An 8,604-nucleotide genomic window follows, 5' to 3' on the forward strand; every position below is an offset into this window, starting at 1 on the left:
AAGGTTAGACTAGGTTAAATCACTTGGGTTTAGTTGTCTAGGTTTATGTTTAGTAGATGCTGATCGGGTTTGGGAAGACTAGGTAATATCAAGTTGAACTCGGACAGCGGGGGCAACCTTCCCCAAATGTAGGAAGGGAGGCAAGGAAACTTCCTAGAATGATGGTGGCGGCTGGGTTGGATAAGGCAACACGTGAGAAAGGAAAAGGCAAAAACAATGTGAACGGGATTGGGTTTAGGCCAAACGGCTGGCTGGGGTCAAGCCTTCCTAAAATGTAGGTCACCTATACTATTGAATCCTCAATTATAGGGCGAGGTGGCACTTGCGGCCCACCAAATGAGGAAGGGAGTGGGTGAGAGGATTTCTAGCCCAAATGAAGAAAATGGATGGCGCGGTTAGTGGTGCGCCAAATGTGGAAAGGAATTGAGCTAGATCAGCTCGGATTCTTCTTCCTTGGGTTGTTGCCACCTATCTCTGATGGATGGCTGGTGTTTCAAACGGTCAAGGGAGAGAATCACTTACCAAATGTACAGAATTAGCAGCCGTTTGATCCAAAAGTGCACAGGCGGCTAAATTGAAGAAACCCTAGGCGAGCCTCCAACTAAACCACACGTTTTCCCACTTTGCCCCTCCAACTGTAGCTGTTCTTTTGCTAGTTCAAGGGTAGACTTGCCCTCTGCCAATGCTGACCAAATGTTCGCCAGAATGGTAGCAGAGGTTGCCGGAAAAGTGGCAGCATTCGTCGGAATTCCAGAATTCCGGCGAACACCAAGCTTCACCGCTTTGGCTCCAAATCACACCAAAATTTCACGTTTTTTTTCATTTTTTTTTGGATGATGATACATCTACTTTTTCTTCACTTTTTGATGCGATTTTCAATGCTTTTTCTCACTTTTTTCTTGCTGTTTTCTGGCAGGAGTAACAGGTTCAAACCGTGGCTTGAACTTGATATCTTGGATGGATTTTCGCCGATGGAATCACCTCAAACTCTCAAGCAAAAAGACGTTTACTCTTAGGATCCTTTCTGACTCATAAAAACAACTTTAAAACCAGTTTCAACCGTGGAGAGTTGCTGATCAAACTCTAGGGATTTCGCCTAGGGAGTGAACACCATGTCCTTGGCCGAACCCAGCTTTAAAACTATCCAACAAAATTACACCCTTTCACCAAAAGATAACACGCACTAACCTTTGAGTTTCTTGAGGAGTGTCACACGCCACAATCTCCTTTGTTGCCTTAGGTGATAGTAGCCTTCCCTTAGACTTATCTGGCCTCTAACCTCCACTTGTGTTCGATGAAGGCCACACCTAGATTGCTGTGAGTTAATTGGGAAAAAACGTAGGCTGTTGAGGTCGCAATACGCCTGAGCACACCTTGATCCTCTAGCCACCAATTTCGTTGGTGGAGTGGTTGAGGAAGAGAACAAGAAACTAAGGAGAGGGAGAAGATTGACCGCCGGTATGGAGAGACTTGCGTGAGGGAAGAAACCAGCCAAGGCCGGCACTTGATTAGTTGATTATTCTCTTTACCTCCTAACATCCTTTTTAATGGAAAGGGAATGGAAAGAGAGAGAAGAGAAGGGTGCTTCACTTCTCAGCCTTGATAATCTGACCAATCCCTTTTTAACAAAGTGATTGTGATGTCATAAAGCCAAAGCCATCCTTCTATCCTCTCCATTGCTTATTCTTCTCTCTCTTTCACCGTGCCTTAATCGATACACTCTACTTCCTTTTCTTCTTTTCTTCACCAACTCTTTCATTCTTGGTCATCGATCTCGCTCGCCTTGCCTCTCCCCTTTGTTGTTTGTGAAGCCATTTTCTCTCGTTCCGTTCTTCCCACCCGTCAGTTCTTTCGTTCTTTTTCTCCCTTGTCTTTACTCATGTTTTTTTTGGGTAATTCACTTATCTTTTTGGAGTTTGTGGACTTTGTGTGTTGCTGGCGTTTCTAGGGTCTCTTTTTTTTCTTGGGCGGTGGATGGAGAAGTCGAAGGAGAGCAACTCAGTTGCCAAGGTGAACCCTGTCCCGGAATCTCAGTACATTGCCGTTGATGACACCAACGGATCAAATTCGATGTTGCCGGAGTCGGTCGCGCGGTAGCCTGCTACAAGGTCGTTCACGAGTCTTAGCCATGTGGACACCTACCTCGCCCTCGCATGGACTCTGCAGGAACAGATTCCCATTACAGGATAAGAACTCATTATTTTCCTTTCGGTTTCTTGTTCTTGTTTTTTGATTGGTCGGTTTTATGGGTATGGAACCTCCGTGTAAATTGCGTGTTGAAATTGAATCTTATTCTAGGGTATTGGCCATGATGTAGTCATCATCTCTTTCTGTCTGAGTCCTACGCTTTGTGGGGGCAGCAACAGGCGCATATAATGCTGGGTATGGCGGGAGAGCATAGTGGATACGCAAGCTCATCCACCGGAGGCTTAATCTCGGAAGACGAGATGGATCGACTGCATGATGTCAACAACGTTGAAAGCCATGGAGGAGTAGAAGAAAGCAATAGTAATGTTGATGTTGAGAATGAAGGCAGTCGTGGCGATGAATGGAAGACAAAGAAGAAGATGGCGAAGATGATGATGATGATGATTTGTTTGATGTGCATGGACACGAGGAGATTGACCCAGCTGAATTTGAAAGTAATGAGGCGTACGCAAGGGTGCTTCAAGATGTAGAGGAGAGGGAATTGGCTGTTCGATTGATGGCTTTTATGGGTATTCATGGGTGTAAGCAATTGCCCTCTTCATGCAACTTTTCTTGGCCTTTGATGGAGGGAACTGTGGTTCTTTTTCTATAAATATTCCGTATGACCCAAGTAGAATTGGAGAAAAGTTGATGTTTGTCGCTTTGCAGGCGAATCAAAATGACAATGATGAAAATGGTAGCAATTATCAGGTATCCTCTAGAGCTCACTAATCTCTAATACTCATGTGTTTATCTAATTACACAATAAATATAAGATCAATGATAGAGGGATACACGTGTGCGAGTCATATCAAGCTTGTTAATCCTCTTGTGACATAAATTTATAATCATATCCTTTTCTTTCTCACCTATCCCCTTATCTTGCCACCATGCGCTTGTGCCTGCTTACCGATCACTCTTTCTGATAGTTATATGTGATATTCGTTTCTTTAATGCTCTAGATTTGGATTCCAGTGTATGATTCTCAGCTCAAGCATTGGGAGTTATTTGGCGACTTCTGTTCCTTAACAAATTTTACCAAATAACAGATGTGCAGTCTTCAGAATTTTGTTTGTCTCTGTTCAGTATGGAGCATTCCTCACTTCTTTATCGCCTGAATTTCCAATTTTCAAAACAATAAAAGTATTAAAGAGGCAACCAAGATGAGATGGCAGTTCAATAGTCCAGGGCAGAAGACATGAGACCGTTGTTGGACACAGAAAACAGTCCATACAAACATGCTGTCTTGGCGTTAGATTAAAAACTAAGAATTTATTATTGGAAAAGTCTAAATTTGCATGAAAAGTTACTAAAAAAAATCAATACAAAATTTTCCTTATATTTGTCGATATATGTCTTTGCTTTTTGGTATCCCATATAAGTTTCTCCTTTGTTCTCGAGTGAGTAGTTGGATAGAAGCTAATGTTGTCACTATCAAGATGCGTGTTCATATATGTGTATCTATCCCTCTCTGAAGCGATGCAGGGTCCGTTATGGAGAACCTCAAATAGCTCTTTCAAACCGATGGATGTAATGATCTAAGTGTTGCTATTATCAATATTGAACCTGCATCATTGTGTTGAATTTTGATAGTATTGGATTCAACAAAACACAAAACAAGAGAGTCTATATACCAGGAAGAAAGATAGTGCAATGCTAGTACATAAGCCCCTCAAAACATGGCAAAGGAATTAGTATAAAATTATTTTCAAGTACTCACATAAGAGGTGTTACAATTCTCTCTTTAGGCACACCCATCATCCTCACGTGTAGAAACTAGGTATGAATGCTAAAACTTAGATTTGATGCTAATTAGAATTACCTGACCCTTGATCTGATTGCTGAGTAATGCAAATTCCAACACATCTCATAGATGGCTTCTCTCTGCATGTTAATAAGGCTATGATCAGGACACTAGGTGGTACATATGTATGTATGTAAACCCCTCAAAACTTCTCAAACCCATCATATGAGATTACTCATAAGTCCTTAGGTGAAGTGCTACTACATGATCCCAAGACTATGTTGAATGTGTGACCTTAATGGGCCGCTTTTCATGTAGCAGGTATTGAGTAAAAAGTGGAAGCAATTTCTTACTAACCGGCCTCCTTTACCATCTAACCTCCTTCTATTTGCATTGCCTACAATCCTTGAATCTACCAGTTAAAGACTTAGGACCTAGCTTCCTTTTGGTCTTATAAATATCAGTTTCCATCTAGTATGGGACCTTGCATCCTTTTGGTCTTATAAATATTAGTTTCCATATTGTACGGGAAGCCAAATGATTCGCCATGTCAGCTGATATGCATTGTCTTGTATATTTGTATTGGCTGTATTAACCAGAACAAATTAAATGAAAAATAATTCTATAAGAGTTACTTTTTCATACATGAGAACATGTATCAGCTACCATATATTAAGAAAAAAAGATAATCATTTATTATTATTATTTTAACGTAGACTCGAATAAAATCGAGTTTCCGAGGACGAGATAAGCACTAAAAAAAAATGAAATGTAACGACAACACTGCATAAATTGGTTTTGCGATAAAAAGCCATTTACTAAGAGGTAATAAGTAGTCAGACAAAATAGATTGCCAAAACACAACTGCAAGATTTGTTTTACAATACACTCTAAAAAGGTTTTTACAAGGATGTGATAAGCACTCAGAAAAATTAAATGCAATGACACTGTAAGAACAAGTTTTACAATAAAAGGAGTTTACTAAGAGGTGATCAGTACTTAGACAAAAAATCATGCAATAACACAACAGTAGGATCTGTTTTACGATACACTCAAATAAAGATGTGTTTGCAATCCCGTGATAAGCGCTCTGAAAAGTTAAATGTGATGATGCTGTAAGGACTGGTTTTATGATAAAAGGGCGTTTACTAAGAGACAATAAGTAGTCAGACAAAAAATCATCTGATAATGCAACAATAGTATCTATTTTTATGATACACTAATAAAATTATGTTTACAACTTGTGATATGCACTTGGAAAAATTAAATGAGACAACGACACTATATAGACTAGTTTGATGATAAAGAGGCGTTTACAAAGAGGCAATAAGCAGTCAGACAAAACAAATTGTAATAACACAACTACAAGATTCATTTTTATGGCATACTCAAATAAAATCGTGTTTACAAGTACTTGATCAGCACTCTCGAAAAAATTAATTGCAACATTGACACTATAAGGATGGAATTTGTGATAAAAAGGCGTTCACTAAGAAATGATAAGCAGTTAAAAAAAGCAAACTGCGATAGTGTAACCTCATGATTCATTCTATGTTGTAGTCAAATAAAATCATGTTTACAAAGACATTATAAGCTCAAATATCATGTGATAACACAACTACAAGATTCATTTCATGATATACTCACATAAAATCATGTTGACAAGGACTCGATGAGCAATTGAAAAACATAAATGCAACAAAGACAATATATGAACTGGTTCTATGATAAAAAAGCATTTACTAAGAGTCTTTAAGCAATCGAACAAAACAGATTGTGATAACATAACTATAAGATTTGTTTTATGATACACTCAAATAAATTGTGCTTACAAAGACACGATAAGCACATAAAAATGTGCAACAATGCAATTATTGGATTTGTTTTACAATACACTCAAGTAAAATCATGTTTACAAGGATGCGATAAGCACTAAAAAAAAATACAAGCGACAACGACACTGTTTGAACTAGTTTTAAGATAAAAAGACATTTACTAAGATGCAATAAGCAGTTAGAGAAAATAGATTGCAATAACGCAACTATATGATTTGTTTTACGATACACACAAATAAATTGTGCTTACAAAGACACGATAAGCACAAAAAATCATGCAATAACACAATTGCAATATTTGTTTTATGATACATTCAAGCAAAATCATGTTTACAAGGATGTGATAAACACTAAAAAAAGTTAAATGTGATATTGACACTCTATGGACTAGTTTTATAGTAAAAACGTGTTTACTTAGAGGCGAAAAGCATTCAAACATAACAGATTGTGATAACGCCATTGCAACATTCATTTTATGATACACTCGAATAAAATTACACAATGATGCGATAAACACAAAAAATCATGTGATAATGCAACTATAAGATTTATTTAACGAGATAGTAATGTAAAATCATGTTTATAAGAATGCAAAAAAAGTACTTACAAAAATTGAATTCGACAATGATACTTTATAAACTGGTTTTACGATAAAAAGTTATATATACAAAGACATGCTAACACAACTATAGGATTCTTTTTATGATACACTCAAACAAATTGTGCTGACTAGGATGCGATGAGTAGTTGGAGAAATTAAATGCGTCAACAACAATATATGGACTAGTTTTATGATAAAAAGATGTTTACTAAAAGGCGATAAGTAGTCAAACAAAAAATCATGCGCTAACACACAAATAAAACCATGTTTATGAGGAAGTGATAAGCACTCGAAAAAATTAAATGCAACAAGCACGGACTGCAGGATTAAATGCAACAAGCACATAATATCCTTATATAGTATGGACTGGTTTTATGATAAAAATGTATTTACTAAGAGGCAGTAAACAATTGAACAAAACAGGTTGTGATATCACAACTGCATGATTCGTTTTACGATACACTCAAATAAAATCATGTTCACGAAGCTACGGTAGGCATTTAGAAAAATTAAATGTGACAACGACAATGTATTGACTGATTTTATGATAAAAAGGCATTCACTAAGAGGTGATAGGTATTTAGACAAAAAAGTTATAATGCAACAATAAGATTTGTTTTATGATACACTCAAATCAAATCATGCATATAAGGATACAGTAAGAACAAGAAATTGTGTGATAATGCAACTATAGATCTGTTTTACAATATACATAAGTAAAATTGTGTTTTCAAGGAGGTGATAAGCACTCAGAAATATTAAATGTACAAGTATAGGATTCATTTTATGATACACTCAACTAAAGTTTATGTTTACAAGGATGCGATAAACACTCAAGAAAATTAAATACGACAACGAGAATGTGTAGACAGGTTTGATGATAAAAATGTGCTTACCAAGAGGTGATAAGTAGTTGGACAAAATAGATTGTGATGATGTAACTATAGGATTTGTTTTACGATACAATAAAAAAAATAATGTTTTCAAATATGTGATGAATTGTAAAAAAAAAATAGATGCGATAACAACACTATATGGACAAGTTTTACGACAAGAAGATATTTACTAATAGGTGATCCGCAATCAGAAAAGCAAATTGTGATCTTGTAACTAGAGGATTTGTTTTACAATACACTCAAATAAAACTTATTTACAAGGACTTGATAAGTACTTGACAAAATTGAATGAGACAATGACATTGTATGGATAGGTTTTATGATAAAAAGGCATTTGCTAAGAAGCGATAAGCAGTTCAACAAAACTGATTTGCGACAACACAACTACAATATTCGTTCTATGATACACTCAAATAAAATCATATTTACAAGGATGTGATAAGTGCAAAAGCTCGTGCAATAACTCAATTGTAGGATTTGTTTTACGATACACTAAAGTAAAATTGTGTTTATGATAAACACTCAGTAAAAATTAAATGCAACAACAACACTTTATTGACTGGTTGTAAGATAAAAAGGTGCTTACTAAGAGGTGATAAGTTGTCCAACATAACAAATTATGATAACACATACTTTAGGATTTGTTTTACGATATACTCAAGTAATATCATGTTTACAAAGAGACGATAAGCACTCAAAAAAATTAAATGTGACAATGACATGTATGAAATAGTTTTACGATAAAAAGGCCTTTATTAATAAGTGATAAACAGTCAGACAAATAAAGCAACTGCAAGATTCGTTTTACAATACATTCAAGTAAAATCATATTTACAAGGATGTGATAAACACTCAAATAAAATTGAATGCATCAACAACACTATATGGAATGGTTTTATGATAAGAAAGTGTTTACTAAGAGGCGATAAGCAGTCGAATACAATAGATTGTGATAACGTAAGTGTAGAATTCATTTTACGATACACTTAGATAAAATCATGTTTACAAGGATGCAATAAGCACTAAAAGAAACTTAAATGTGCCAACACTGTATGGACCAGTTTTACTATAAAAAAAGGTTTACTAAGAGGCGATAAGTAGTCGAAGAAAACCTTTTGTAATAATGCAACTGTAGGTTTCCTTTTATGATACAAATAAATAAAATTGTGTCTATAAGGACACAATGAACACCAAAAAAATTGAATGCGATAACAAAACTGTATGGACTGGTTTCATGATAAAAATGTGCTTACTAAGATGCCACATGCAGTCGAACAAAACAGATTGCGATAACGCAACTAAAGGATTTGTCTTATGATACACTCAACTAAAATCGTGTTT

General features: G+C 36.1%; 1 long non-coding RNA gene across 1 annotated transcript; it reads left to right on the forward strand.

Moving 5' to 3' along the window:
• Positions 1 to 903: 903 nt before the first annotated feature.
• On the forward strand, positions 904 to 3,053 carry LOC126410462 (uncharacterized). Its single transcript, XR_007574493.1, has 2 exons — positions 904 to 1,841; positions 1,949 to 3,053. It is a non-coding gene; the product is annotated as an uncharacterized LOC126410462 (long non-coding RNA).
• Positions 3,054 to 8,604: the final 5,551 nt, after the last annotated feature.

Source organism: Nymphaea colorata, chromosome 10, assembly GCF_008831285.2.
Source record: "Nymphaea colorata isolate Beijing-Zhang1983 chromosome 10, ASM883128v2, whole genome shotgun sequence".
Lineage (NCBI taxonomy): Eukaryota > Viridiplantae > Streptophyta > Magnoliopsida > Nymphaeales > Nymphaeaceae > Nymphaea > Nymphaea colorata.